This window comes from Mandrillus leucophaeus, unplaced genomic scaffold (genome assembly GCF_000951045.1).
Source record: "Mandrillus leucophaeus isolate KB7577 unplaced genomic scaffold, Mleu.le_1.0 Scaffold1181, whole genome shotgun sequence".
NCBI lineage: Eukaryota > Metazoa > Chordata > Mammalia > Primates > Cercopithecidae > Mandrillus > Mandrillus leucophaeus.
Genome location: NW_012100110.1, coordinates 80,860 through 95,594, shown reverse-complemented (window position 1 = coordinate 95,594; position 14,735 = coordinate 80,860). Strand labels below are relative to the sequence as shown.

The following is a 14,735-nucleotide window of genomic DNA, read 5'->3' as shown; positions in this document are numbered from 1 at the left end:
CCAATGAAGGCCACTTGAAAATGCCCATCAAATTTTAAAATGCACATATCAATTGACATGACCCTTCTACTTCTAGGACTTTTTCCAAAAGAAATACTTGTTTGTGTGCCCCACACAACATCTTGTACATGTATACAAGAATTTCATCACAGTATTGTGTGTAGTAGTAAAAAAATTAAAATCTTCTAGCTCACTGTCAGTAAGGAAGGCAACAGTTAATTATGGTATATTGATTCTATCCCAGGCATCTCTGATTCATCATTCTTGCAAAAGACTTCAAGATTCTCTCCTATCTTTTAGGACATTGGCATTCACACTTCCTCTTTATAGACAAGACAATGATATAAAACAAACAAGGTCTGAGGTGTCTGGGAAGGCTTTCTGAAGGCATGTCTTCCTTACATACTTTGCCTAGCTTACCACCCCTCCACTGACCACCCCCCACCACTCAACCCTCCTGTAGCCTAGATGGAAAAAGAATTTAACTTGTAATACAACCTCAATACATGGCAGTCTATTCATCATTCCTTAAATAATTACAAGCCTATAGGAATCAATACTTAAGACCCTAAAATAAAATTCAGAATTGCAATATCACTATTTCCAGTATTATTAAAATAACTAGCATACACAATCTTTTGAAGTTATCAAATACTTCCAATCTAGTATTTAAAAAATTTTTACAACATCCCTGTGAGTTGTACAAGACAAATTGTTACCCCATTTCATAAGTAAGGAAACTAAGGTCCAGAAAAGGAATGTGATTGACCCAAATCCCATAGCTAATAATAGGCAGAGCCAAGATGAGTGTGGGCTTTCTGACTGTGAAACATCTGTTCTTTATACATAAATCCAGCTCATGCCAAAATAATTAGTAATATTCCATTTATCCAGATTCTAACCTGGTAAATTTGATGCTCAGGAACATTTACCCTAACCCAGAAATGCCCCTAATGCCCCTGTAGCAGCCCCCAGACCAGCTCTCTCAAAGTCTCCCCCTGGAGCCAATTCCTTTTTTCAGGAGGCCCTGACTCAGAGGCTTTTGCCTCTAGTCCAGGAAATTGTTCCTAATCAGACTCCTGGGTTTCCCTGCCCCTGAAAGATCAGAAATAGAGAATTTGAGTGGGTGGGAGTGGGGGCAGGAGGAGCCTTTAAGAAGCAAGCTGTGCTGTTCTCACTGTTTTTACTCAAACATGAATCTTTGTTCTCCGATGCAAATTTTGAGAAGTTGGTGCCAATCTGCTCTGAACAAAAGAATTCTGGTCTGAACAAACAAAATTTGGGATGGGAAGTCTGGCTTTCCTAGTTGCGCTTTTGACCATCTGCCTCTACTCACCACCCGCCACACTGGATCTCTCCCAAAGGTAGTGGTGAGCTTTGAGGAAAACTTCCCAGCTTGCTTACCAGTAATGGATGTCAAAGAAGCCCAAGGGTATCAAATGTCAAGGTTGCTAAAATAACATCCTTACAACGCTTAGGAGGTTGAACCAGCTGACCCTAAGAGCCTTCCCTCCACACCTCAAAGACCTTAGTTAGGGTCCTGTGAAAGAGGGAGGCCTTGATTTCAATGGATATTTATCAAAGGCCTAATCCTCTACTTCCTCTAAATAAAATTTTCTATTGGCTTTGCGTATATAATATTGTATTAATGGTATTATTTTAAATATATATTTTCATTAGGCAAATAATTGTTTAACAAAAGTGTACCTTTTCCTTGTTCTCATCTCTCAGCCATATACCAAAAAAACTGTAAATGGATTAATTTTTTTTTCCGCAACACTACATTGAATGTTATAAGCATTTTTTCCAATTGACAGAGATTTTTAAAATAATTTTAGTAGCTGCATATTTCATTCCACATTTATACCTCAGTTTATTTAACAGGTTATTATTGGATATTGAATTTTTTCATAATTTTAGCAAAGCTATAAATAATGCCTCTATGAGGATCTTTGTGAATAGGCCTTTATTTTCTATTGAATGATTTACTTTAAAATTCTAGGAAGAAAAGTATTGGATTGAAGGATATATGAGTATCATTGTAGTTCTTCCTAGTTCGGGCAAACATTTAAAATGAAAGTCAGTCCACCAACCTCAGTATTGGACATTGACTTCAATTTTGCTGCTGTTAATCACAACTGTATTTGTGAGGTTTTTTACAGTTTAATATTTTCTTCCTCTATCCTTTGTTTAGTTGTAGCTACCTTAAAACAGCTTCACTTATCTTTCTCACAATCATAAGGACAGGGGCATTTTAAAACACGTGTGTGTGTGTGTGTGTGTGTGTGTGTATCTCACATTTATGTTCAGTTGAAAAAAATACGACCTAGCAGCTCATATGGTAAATATGAAATAAAGAAGTCAGTCAGCCTGTATCTGCCACTTTCAATAATGGATTTTTCTCTGGAGACAAAGGAATGAGCCTTTGTATCTAAATGCCTTCTTCACTGATTCCATATGCCCATATGCCTGAACCGAGTAAGCACGGCTATTAAAACAAAAATCCAACCCCATCTCAGCCCCATTGAATCAAAATATCCAGGAGGGACATGAGCATCTGTTTGTGTAAGTTGGAGTTGGGCTGGATTCTAAGTAAGCATCCTAGGTGATATTTGTCAGCAGGGATGTTTGGAAACACCTGGTTTAAACCTTAGGACATTGGGAGAAGATCACAGGGAGTCAGATTTCTAGTTACCTGAGAGAATTCCAAACAGTCAGACCTACCTAACGGTAGGGGAGGCAACTTATTCCAGGGAGGCAACTTATTCCTGTCAATGACGTTTTGTTTGGAGACCAGATTACCACAATCATCTCTCGGGAGGACTCCTTTGAGTTTGGGAGGCTTCTCTGACCACGGCACCAAAACTCTACAGAGCATCTCCTACAAGCAGGCAGAACTAGAGGCCTTTAAGTGTCTTTTCTACCCTAGCACTGCTTGATTCTGCGATTTCAAATAATAAAACAAATAGTTCACTCATGTAGCTTCAGTATTTTCCTATTTATCTCTCCAAGAAGACATAATATGATCTTTTGATTCGTAATAGAACTGGAAAGCAAAACTATCTTTGACTCATAATACTGAGGATATTCTAGGTCTTTTAGCCACATTCCCCTTTGATGTTGAAATCCCTGTTATGACACCACAGTAAGTGACCCTCCAGCCTCCAGTGAAGACTTGGTGACTTAGCGCTCCCTAACTCCATAACAACCCTTTTGTAGGACCATGAAAATCATCATCATTACCAACAATGTACACAAAATCCCATCAATTGCATAAGGGGAGGGAAAACTGAGTCACTGGCATAACTGAGGCCTCTTGATTTCTAAGTCCCTTTCTGTGGGTTCGAATGGTTTTATCTGTTTGGGGTGTAAAGGAGGTCAAATCTGGGAACCTGTTCTCTAAAGAAGTAACCACCACAGTGCTGTGTGTTGAGCCCAAACATGTATAGATTTCAACCTCCTTGAAACTCCTCTTACTTAATAATCATTGCACGAAATGTCCAGTGAACTGTGAAGATGTGTGAAACATGGGGGGAGGGAGGGTAATAGCAGGGAGGGGGTCACAGCCTGTACCGACCCTCTTCAAAGCACCGTCTGCACCGGCAGCAGCAGCAGCATCCCCTGGGATGTTTGAAATGCAGAACCCCAGGCCCCCAGTCATACAGAACCAGAGCCTGCATTTTGACAAGGCCCCCAGGTGACTTGCAGGCACAGCACACTAACATTATATGACTCATAGAGATAAAGAACGTTATTTAATATTTTTTTCTGATTATAACAGCGGTAAAAACTCATACTAGAAAATTTGGAAAGCATCCCCTCATCCCTATTCGGATCCTTGAGGGAAGAGGAAGGCAGCTTGCTTGGGGGCATAAGCAATCAGGCTCTTACACTTCGTGATTACAAAGCCTCTCCCAGGTCTTTCTGTAATTAAGAGAGCAGTTATGTTAAGTCCAATATGACTGGCCTGGGGTAAGGGTCTCCTGTACCCTGTGCTCCCCTGGACAGCAGCTTCCCTCCCGGGCTCTGGGGCAGCCAGAAGAGGCAGACTGGGAGGGGCTGCCGCAGTTGTTCACTTGGGCAGGATGTCAGAGGACTGGGACTCCGGCTTCCCATCACTGTTCTCAATCTTCTTCACAACCACGGCCCCGGTGGAGCTGGTGCGGCTGAAGCAGCTGGAACCCGCGCCAGAGCCAAAGCTGGAGCCCAGGCCGTAGCTGAGGCTGGAGCTTGTGAGGCCGCCATAGGCCGTGCTCAGCCCACCAGCATAGCCACTGGCGGTCTTCATATGGACACTCACGTTCTGTATTCCAGACTCCAGCCGTCTCTCCTCGCCCTCCAGCAGCTTCCTGTAGGTGGCGATCTCTACGTCCAGGGCCAGCTTGACATTCATTAGCTCCTGGTACTTATGCACCTGCAGCGCCACATCCTGCTTAGCCCGCTGCAGGGCGGCCTCCAGCTCGGACAACTTGGCGTTGGCATCCTTAAGGGCGCTGCTTAGCATCTGCGATGGCAGCCTCCAGGAAAGCCCTCTGGCCTTTTTGAGGCCCTCAATCTCAGCCTGGAGCTGGCTGATGTTCCGGTTCATCTCGGAGATCTCAGTCTTCCTGCGCCGCAGATCATCCCCGTGCTTCCCAGCCAGGGTCTGCAGCTCCTCATACTTGATCTGGTACATGCTCTCAGTCTCAGCCCAGCTGCGGTTGGCAATCTCCTCGTACTGCGCCTTGACCTCAGCGATGATGCTGTCCACGTCCAGAGAGCCGCTGTTGTCCATGGACAGCACCACAGACACGTTGGAGATCTGGGACTGCAGCTCCCGGATCTCCTCTTCATACAGCTGCCTGAGGAAGTTGATCTCGTCAGTCAGCCCTTCCAGGAGAGACTCACCTGTACCTTGTTCATGTAAGCTTCATCAACCTCCTTCTTGATGAGGACAAATTCATTCTCCATCTCTGTATGCTTACTGATCCCATCCTCCTACTTGTTCTTGAAGTCCTCCACCAGCCCCTGCATGTTGCCAAGCTCCGCCTCCAGCTTCAACTCCTCCTGGCCCAGAGTCTCTAGCTGCTGCCTAAGGTTGTTGACGTCGCTCTCGAACTTGTTGTCCATGTTGCTCTGAGTCGTCTTCTGCTGCTGCAGGAGGCTCCACTTGGCCTCCAGCATCTTGTTCTGCTGCTCCAGGAACCTTACCCTCTAGATGAAGGAGGCAAACTTGTTGTTGAGGGTCTTGATCTGCTCCTTCTCCTCAGTGCACACAGCCTGAATGTTGGGGTCCACCTCCAGGTTAAGAAGGCTCAGCAGGCTCTGGTTGACTATGACAGCAGTGATGCCTCTCATGCCACTGGCCCCACCATAGCCTCCACCCAGGCCACCCCGAAGGTTGCTGCTGCCCACTCAGGAGAAACTCAAGGAGCTGAGGTAGACATCAGGCCCACTCATGTAAGAGTGGCTGCTGAAGGCCGGGGGGCCAAAGGTGGACACCTTGTAGGATTTCTGGGTCACTCTGATGGACGTGGTGGAGGCAGGAGTCGAGGCAGGTGGGCTGAGCCAGGTGGAGATTCCAGAAGGAGTGGAGATGGGGCTTTTTTAATGAGATGGGGTCTCACTATGTTACCCAGGCTGGTCTTGAACTCCGGGTCTCAAGCAATCCTCCCACCTTGGCCTTCCAAAATGCTGGGTTTACAGGTGTGAGCCACCGTGCCTGGCCTAGATTTTGCATCTGGTTCCTTTGCTCAACATTGTTTGTAAGATTCATCCGTGATGTTTTTCTTGTAGCAATAATTCATTTTCATTGCTGTATATTATTCCATTGTGTGAATACACACAACTTTTCTTTTGTATTTTGTTCAGTGTTTCTAGCTCTTAGCAGGAGCATTAGGCTGCTACAGCCTGCTCAACCATAGCCAGAAGCAGAAGTCCACTTATTTATTTTTGTTAAATTCTAAGAAGTAGAATTCCTGGGCATAAAGAAACAAATATTTTTTAGGCCATTGATGCACACTGTTCATTGTTTTCCATAAAAGCTGTGACAATTTACACTCAAGAAAAATCATGAAGTTCTTCTGAGGGATGAGCATCAAGAGTCATCCTAATAATAACAAAAAGTTTTAAATCTTACTAATAGTATTTAATATTGTCAATCTTGTATTAAAGCTGTTTCATATATAAATTATAAATATTAAAATGCTGGTATCATATTTCATAAAGGTTTTTGTGCCAATTTATTACTTAATTCTCACAAAACTCTGAGGGATAAATGTTATTGCTGTCTCATTTTAAAGATGAAGGAACTATGGCTCAGAAAAACTGAAGTGTCCCGTCTATGTTACCTGGCTAACAGCCAACATAGTCTTCCTTATCCATGCCAGGCTACACCTTGCCTAAATTGCTGAAGAAGCATCCCAGATTCTTCAGGGTAAAATAGGTACCAGGGAGAAGGACATGTCACCCTTTTGTATGGAAATGAGCATCCTTCAAAGCCCAGTTCAAATGACAACCCCTTTCCTAAGGGACTCTTCCCTCCCTACTCACCCTGTTGGAAGTAACACAACCACAGCTTTCTTCTGGAAGCCACACCCCTATACTAGAAAGGGGCCCTTGCCGATCCTGGAATGTCACCACTGAGATCATTTGGTCCAGGGATTACAAACAGGGAGCACACACCAGTGAGGCTCCCCGCTTCCTTGCCAATGGCAGACATAACAAATCAATCACCATCTAGCCGCAGTCTCCCACACTGAGTCCATCTGAGATCATCTCACCCTCAACTGCCACGCTGGCTTTGTCTCTGTTCCTTGTGCATGCCAAGTTCCATCCCACCTTGTGATGCACACATTGGCTGCAGCCAGATTTCCTCATGACTGAGTTGTTCTTGTCCTCTCAAGTCTCAACTCAAATATCACCTCCTGCTGATCCCCACAAATCTAAGGTAGCATCACCTTCCCTGAGTTGTCTTCTGTTATGATCATTTTTAAATTTAATTTATTTAGCTGTCTGTTTTTATGGTTGTTGTATCCTGAGAACTGAGCCTCTTCTAAGTTGTTCACCTATTCCCCAGTGCCTGGAAGAGTCCCTGGTACTCAGCAGTTGCTCAATTAGTAGTTGCTGAATGAGTGAGTCAATCAAGATGCAATTTTCTGCTGAGTTCAGGTATGACCTGAAAAGCCTTCCCATCACAGTGTTACAGCCATTCGCTACCAGGAATCAGAAGTAAAATGTGGGATAAAATCTTTTTGCCATGCCTAACTTCCTTAATTCCACATTTTACAGATGGGAAAACAGAGGCCCAGAATAAGAGACATGCCTTTCCCAAAATTACAGAATGAGGGAGGGACAGAGCTAGGACTGACACCAGCTCCTCCCACACCCCCATCCTTCCTGCTCCTCCCCAGCACAGGGAAGCGCCTGAAGAGCTGTCGTAATGGCTCAGTCACAAAGCAGAGGATCCTGGCCTCCGAGCTCAGGAGCTTGCCTATGAATTACGCACCTAATTACCAGCTGCCTTTTTTTTTTCTATTCTGTGGGTAAAAGTCTGATCACATAGAAGATTCTCTCTGTGTTTCCGTGGATACCAAGCAATCTAATTTCAAACTCCCTTGCAAATGGCAAGTGAGTGAACTTAATTTTAATAAAAACAAGGAAAATCATACGTGTGAGCTTAATAAAATCTAATTTGGGCAATTTAGAGCTCAGAAAATAAAGCCTTTATGTAAAAACTAGCAATTAGCTTTATGAAACAATACAGTGAACCTTGGCATAGGGGAGAGTTGGGAGCTGGAGGACTCTGAGGATAAGGAAATGTGGCAATAATATAAGAAAGCTAAAGGGGCAGGGAGCCTGGTTCCTGGGGTCAGAGGGTTCAAGTTCAAGTACACAAGTGACCACTTCTTAGATCTGTGACCTTGGGAGAGTCACTTTTCCTCTCTAGACCCTATTGTCTAAACCCTAGTGTCCTTGTTTATAAATGAGGTTAATAAAACCTCCTTGACCTAGTAGAATGGTTGTACAGACAATAAGAAAACAAATAGACAAGAGCTTTGTAAAAGTGTCCAGCAATTATTAGCTCATCATTTGTCCCATTTAACATCTTCCCAGCAAAGAGAGAAGAGAAGGCTAGTGGAGACTATCACCTGGATCGGGGATGTAGGACGGAGTGGTGTTACTGGAGAGGGGTCCTGATCCAGACCCCAACAGAGGGTTCTTGGACCTCACACAAGAAAAAATTTGGGGCAAGTTTAAAAAGTAAAGTGAAAGCAAGTTTAAAAAAAGTAAAGGAATAAAAGAATGGCTACTCCATAGGCAGAGCAGGGGTGTGGGCTGTTCGACTGATTATACTTATCGTTATTTCTTGATTATATGCTAAATAAAGGGTGGATTATTCATGAGTTTTCCAGGAAAGGTGTGGGCGATTCCCGGATCTGAGGGTTCTTCCCCTTTTAGACCATACAGGGTAACTTCCTGACATTGCCATGGCATTTGTAAACTGTCATGGCACTGGTGGGAGTGTCTTTTAGCATGCTAATACATTGTAATTAGTGTATAATGAGGAGTGAGGATGACCAGAGGTCACTTTCATCGCCATCTTGGTTTTGGTGGGTTTTGGCCAGCTTCTTTACTTCAACCTATTTTATCAGCAAAGTCTTGTGACCTGTATCTTCTGCTGACCTTCTATCTCATCTTGTGACTAAGAATGCCTAACCTCCTGGGAATGCAGCCCAGTAGGTCTCAGCCTTATTTTACCCAGCCCCTGTTCAAGATGGAGTTGCTCTGGTTCAAATGTCTCTGACAGTGGGGGTAGAGGGTAGGTATGCAACCTTCCACGTTCACCTTGCATTTAGATGTCACAGACCTATGGCACACTGCCAGAGGTGACTCCCAGCAATGGTTTACAGGACCCAGAAGCAAATCTCCAAGTCAGAGTGAGACTGGGGGAAGACCTAAGGCTCTTGACATGTAATCACTATAGCCCAGCACATCTGCCCCGCTGACAGGTCCCCTTTACATAGAGATCTCCACAGGAAGACTGTATTATTCCCATTCTACAGAGGAGGAAAATGAACCATTGGAAGGTGCAGCAGCTAAACTCAGGTCACACAACTAGTTGACCCAGCCAAGACTCAAGCCAGGTTTCCTGACTCCATCCTCCAGCCCGCTTACCAGCACCTCCCATGGTTACAAAAGCAAGTGACTGTGAGACTGAGAACCTGCTATATCTGTTGTGTCTCTTCTTCCCCAAGGGCATGTGCAGCTTCTATTAGAACTGCTAGGAGCCACATCCGCAAAGAGCGTGGTCTTCATCGCACATCACTCCAGAAGCAGTGGCTTTTCCACTCCAGGCAGAAAGCAAATTTTTCCTAGTGCCTTCCCAGAAGCAAAGTGGGTAATTAATTGCACTGAATAACACATTAAATGTACTAATAATTGGGTAGTCACAGCAAAATGATTACTTTGAAGAAATATTACCAATTCCCTGTTGTACTTAACATTTCTCCTTATTTATCATTACCATTTTAATCAATAATAGTCACAATACTAATAAATCCATCTTAATTTTAATTGTTTTCAATTTGATGTACCAGTACTTGAGTATTCTGAGCATACTTCATTATTTATAATAATTTAAGATCACTTAAAGGCAAATTACATAGTTTGTACTTTCAAGTAGGTAGGTAATTATCACAAAGTTTCTCTAGATTCAACATTTCCATGCACTGAGCAGTGTGAGGTGTCAGGTGTCTGCCCTTTTCTGTTAGGCTCAAGGGTCAGGGATGGAGAGGATAAAGGAAGATTCTCAAAGCCTCCACTTGAATTAGCATATTCTGGCCTTTTAAAAGAGGCTTGGGTCCCTGAAAGTATGATTAATAGCTCAATGGCTTTGCCTTTACTTATGTTGTCTAGCCATAAATGCAGTACTCATCCATTCATTCACCAATGCCCAGAGCCAAATACTGCACTAACACCAGAGACAGAGAGACAGAGCGAGAAACTTAGAAAGTGTGAGAAAGGCTGACTGTAGTCAACAACCAGAAAAGGTAAATAACATGTAACTGAAGGAATCGAGGAGTACTTCCGGGAGGCAGAGGCATTTTCCTTGGTCTGGAAGGATGGGTAACATTTGTTAGGGAAGTGAGGGAGGGAATGGACTCCAGCTTTGGCAGAAAGTCAGTTAGGAGGCTCTGGCAGAATGGGGGCTTTTCAAGGCAACAGTGGAGATAATGAGAGAGAAAGTACAGAAGGAAGAACCATAGCCTGTGTAAAATTGACCCTCGGATGTGGCTTAGAGTGGATGATTGGGAGTTAGTGATGCCAGAATGGAGAAAGAGGGAAGCCAGGAGGAGGAAGCCAGGTGGAAGAGAAAAGATGGGTTTCTTAGCAAATCACTAAGTTCTGAGGGCCATAGAGTAGCCAGGGGAGAAATCTAGCAGGTAAAGTGGAGAAGCTGGCTAAAGCCCAGAGGAGTAGACAGCACTGGAGAGAGGGTCTGGAAACCCTCTGGTAGAGAGTCCCATGGGAGAGAAGGGTGACAGTCACAGCTCCAACCTCTGTGGCCTTCACTTCACAGGTATGTACTAAACTGGCCACAGCCTCATAGTCTTCAAGCCCCAGCTTGAAGGGCCCAGGTATGTACTAAACTGGCCACAGCCTCATAGTCTTCAAGCCCCAGCTTGGAGGGCCCAGCCGAGAAAGTTTCTTCTCCCCTTCTCTGTCCAGGGCCAGCATAAAAGGCACATCTTTTTGAATCAAATTGTACTGAATTGAAATTGCACAACTGTGTTGTCAATGGCCCTGTTTTGTGAGGACATACTGCTGCCTGAAGGGGAGGGTGCAGGGGTTAACAAGACCCAGAGAAGTCATGCTGATAATGTGGAGATTAACAGCAATGGATGGGTCTACGTCTCCACTCTGCATGGCTGGGGTATCAAGGTCCTGGCACCAGCAATTATTTGCTAGGGTGTTGCAACTGGTGCTAACGATTTCTAGAAACCTAGAAGTTATAGGAGAGGAATTTAATGGGAAAGAGGCTCCACCTCCTGGTAATACTCAAAACCAACATTTCTTCAGCGCTTTACAGTTTATAAGCTTCTGTCAGCTTTTAAAATCTCATTTAACTGTCTATCTTGATCTGGGTGGTGGTTAGCAGCTGCACATGTATGTAAAAAAAATCATTGAGCTTATAGTTAAGATTCATGCCCTTGAGTCTATGTTAGTTATACTGCCATTTAAATTGTGTAAATAAATACATGGATAAATAAATAACTTCTCATTTAATTCTTCTAACCATCCTATGAAGTTAGCAACTTTGTTATCCACAAGTGAAGAAACCTGAAGCTGAATGATTAACCCTGGATCCTGGGCTGATGAGTGAAATGACTAAGAAGCCAGAATGGGCTGGCATGGATTCCTCTGGTGCAATTTGAATAACAGGGATTATAACATCAACAGGGCTTGGAAGGACTGAAGAGGGAGCAATCATGGAGCCAAAGGGCTCTTTGAGGTCTTTGGGGATGAGATCTGCCGTCTCCACCTGGCCCTTCCTTTCCCTGGGACACAGGTTTGACTTGGGAAGATATCTTTCTAAGTGCACATTTTCAATTGAATCACAGCTCAGGGACAGGGAAAGTTCCAGGAGTCTGCATCTCAGGAGTCCTCCAAGTTGTTCCCCATCAGTCCCTCAAAGTCCCCTTGGAAATTGGCTCAAAATGAATAACACAAAGTAAAACCATCCTGGCATTGTCAACAGGTTAGACATCATACCTTCTTGTTCTTTCAAAAAGGAGCTGCTAACAAGCACCAGAATCTACCTGGCCCTTGGACCTCTGGAAGGGAATAGGAAGGAAGCCTGTCCTCCTTTCCGCCTGAGGGAAACAGACTCCTAAACCAAACTAACAAAACGAAGACAATAGCACGTGACAAGCAGAAGAATGTGCAAAGTGGGAATCCCAAGCAGAATGTAACCAGCTCAGCTGGGAGTGTCCAAGGAAGGCTTCACACACACATAAAAGGGGTGTGACTCGATGTATGCTTCTAAGCATAAACAAAGGTTTGGTGAGCGGAAAAGAGGAATATGTATTCCAGGCACCAGGAACAGCATAAGCAAACACCCAGGGGCAAAAGCATTTCAGATGAGGTTGGGGAGAAATCATGGGTAGTCAGAAGGGCCCAGGAATCTGGTTCCTTTCTTTACATATGAGAATTCCATTAAGGATACCCTTGTACCTCACCGATTAGACAAGAGTTGGAGTAGAAGTGCCTCTGGTCTCAGTGGACTTTTACAAAGCTTGCGATTCAGATGTAGCAGGCTTCTGTTCTTGTCCTTATGTCCATGAACTCTAAAGGACTCAGAAATCTTAAGTTCAACGCCACAAAATGTTAACGATTTAGCTTTCTCTTGGTTAATCCAGTCTGCATCCTCCCCATATTCCTCTGCTTAGCAAAGCCCATCCTTAGGAACCTGACCTCCTCCAGGTTTCCAGCCCATTCTCCACTTAAAAGGAGGCAGAGTTTGGATATAGTATTTTCCCCGTGCCAAATAGCATAGTAAATTCATGCTTGACATATTTGTGTGCAACACGCATTTGAAGAATCTTCTAGAATCATGTTCTGGAAATAAGAGACTGCCAATAGCCAGGCCCTGATTTGCCACGCCCTGAAGTGGAGCTTTCTAGTAGAGTCATTCATGCAGTTTCTGGTTCTACCTTTGATATTCGGGAAGTTTTTTCTCTGGTACCTGAGAAAATTAAACCACTCCATTTCTCTCCAAGTTTCCAGCATCAAGATGGGATTGAATCTCTGTCAGGTATCAGCTTTCAATGTGATGAATGGGCTCTTCGCTTCTGCCTTCACGTCTGGAAGGTCCAGATCCCCAACTGGGATCACTGATCCACCTGGGGAAACGGCATTTGACAGACCCACAGCTTCCTGGGGCCACTGGGGATCAGGTTGCAGACAGGGCTCGGGACAGGAAAAAAAATTAACATCTTTTTGCTCAATCTAGATGTCATTTGAAACAATACTCTTCAAGCTCTCTACCCTGGGGATTTATTAAGTTATCCGCAAGCAACTCTGAAATAAACCACACTCATGGCTTTATGTTCTTTCCCTGTCCCACCTCAACCCAGGCTTCTCCCCCATTTAACCTGCTACATTCCAGGTAGGAAAGAGGGAGGACAGGACCTGTGGTCTGACGATCAGAGTTCAAATCTCCTCTCAACCAAGTTTATTATTATGTGGTTTCAGGCAAAACTCTCTGAAGAGCCTGTTTTCTCACCTGCAAAATGAATGTGAAAGCACTTCCCAGGGTTGATTGATTGATTTATTCATGTATTATTCCTCTAATTCACTGTATGCTTCTGTGCCAGACCCAGTTCTAGAGGCTGGGAGTACAGAGATGACTCTCACCTGTCCCTGCTCTCTGGAGGTCAGATGAGAGAATGAACGCAGCCATTGCTTTGTAAATCACACGACACCACGCATCTTAATTATCCGTCCTACTACAGTGGTCTGACACTCAAAATGCTTGTAATAGGAAATTACAACAATGATTAAGAGTGAAGGCTTTGGCGCGAGACTTGGGTCACTTACTAGCCGTGTGACTAGCATAAAATCCTTAAGCTCTCTAGACTTGGTTTTTTCATCTACAAAATGGGAACAATAACAGTTCTTTCTTCAGAGGGCGGTTTGAAGGAGCACATGGAATAACGCACCTGAAATCATTTAGAGAACTGGTTGGCACTTATAAGTGCTCGAGAACTGTTAGCTATCATTGTCATACTCATTCTCATTAGGATGATAATGATGTTCATTATTTTAAGAGCAGACAATCGAGCACAGCAGTCCAAAACCACTTTCCTCGCCCCCGGAAGGAGATGAGAGTGAACGAACTGGTGCATTGACGCGCGCCTGGAGTGCCACGTGGTGACATGGGTTTCTCCTGTTTATCCCTCGAGGCTTCCTTTCAGCGTCTTCTTCCCCAGCAGCTGCTCTGTCAACAGTCCATATGCTGCCTCGGCTACGAAGCAGCTTTCAAGAGGGGGCTGCCAACCCCGTAGGAGAACTTTGAAGACAAGTTCAGGGGCACGCGTGCTGGGGCGGCAGTCACCCAGCCCCCGTGAGCCTTGGGCCCTCCCCTCCCGCCCGGCCTCCCTGCACCCCTTCTGGTGGCGGAAGTGGAAGGGAGGGGGGCGCAGGCAGCCGGGCCTGGTTCCGGAGAGGGTGTGCGCGTGGCAAGGAGGCCAGCTGGAGGAACAGGAGGGGACAGATGCCATGGGGGCCCGGATTTGTTCCTGCAGGAAGAGTGCAAGGAGCTAATTGTTTAATTACCCAGGAGCGGCTTCTTCGTGGCCCTGCCACGCCGTGTGGAAAGAACTCCAGTTTGTGCCTGTCAAACAGTCGGTGGGCGGCTCTGGGAAGGAAAGGGAAGGCGGTCCTGAGCCTGGATTTCTTCCAGCCTTGTGCTGCAGAGTCACTTCTAGCTCTGGACCCTGAAGCCTTACAAATACTGCTTTGAAAAATTCAAGCATAGGCGCTACATCCCTTCAGCTTAGCTGGCTGTTGGAGAAAATTATACCCGGTGCTTTTCTCTCCCCCCACATCACCCTCAACATAAACACGCACACACACCCCTTATACCCTGCCATTGGTCATTTCCTAGTTTCCAATCCATTCTGTAAACTATGCAAGTCCTTGGGTCCTGGCTTGGTTCTTTCCTACGCGGGTTCCCAGCATTTTCCTACTGT

The 14,735-nt window shown here is 44.8% G+C and overlaps 1 pseudogene across 1 annotated transcript; it reads right to left on the bottom strand.

Moving 5' to 3' along the window:
* Positions 1–3,982: 3,982 nt before the first annotated feature.
* On the bottom strand, positions 3,983–14,519 carry LOC105528512 (annotated as a pseudogene). Its single transcript, XR_001004365.1, has 3 exons — positions 14,320–14,519; positions 10,805–10,984; positions 3,983–5,581 (listed from the first exon to the last, which is right to left on the bottom strand). The product of XR_001004365.1 is annotated as a keratin, type II cytoskeletal 8 pseudogene (transcript).
* Between the last annotated feature and the right edge of the window lie 216 nt (positions 14,520–14,735).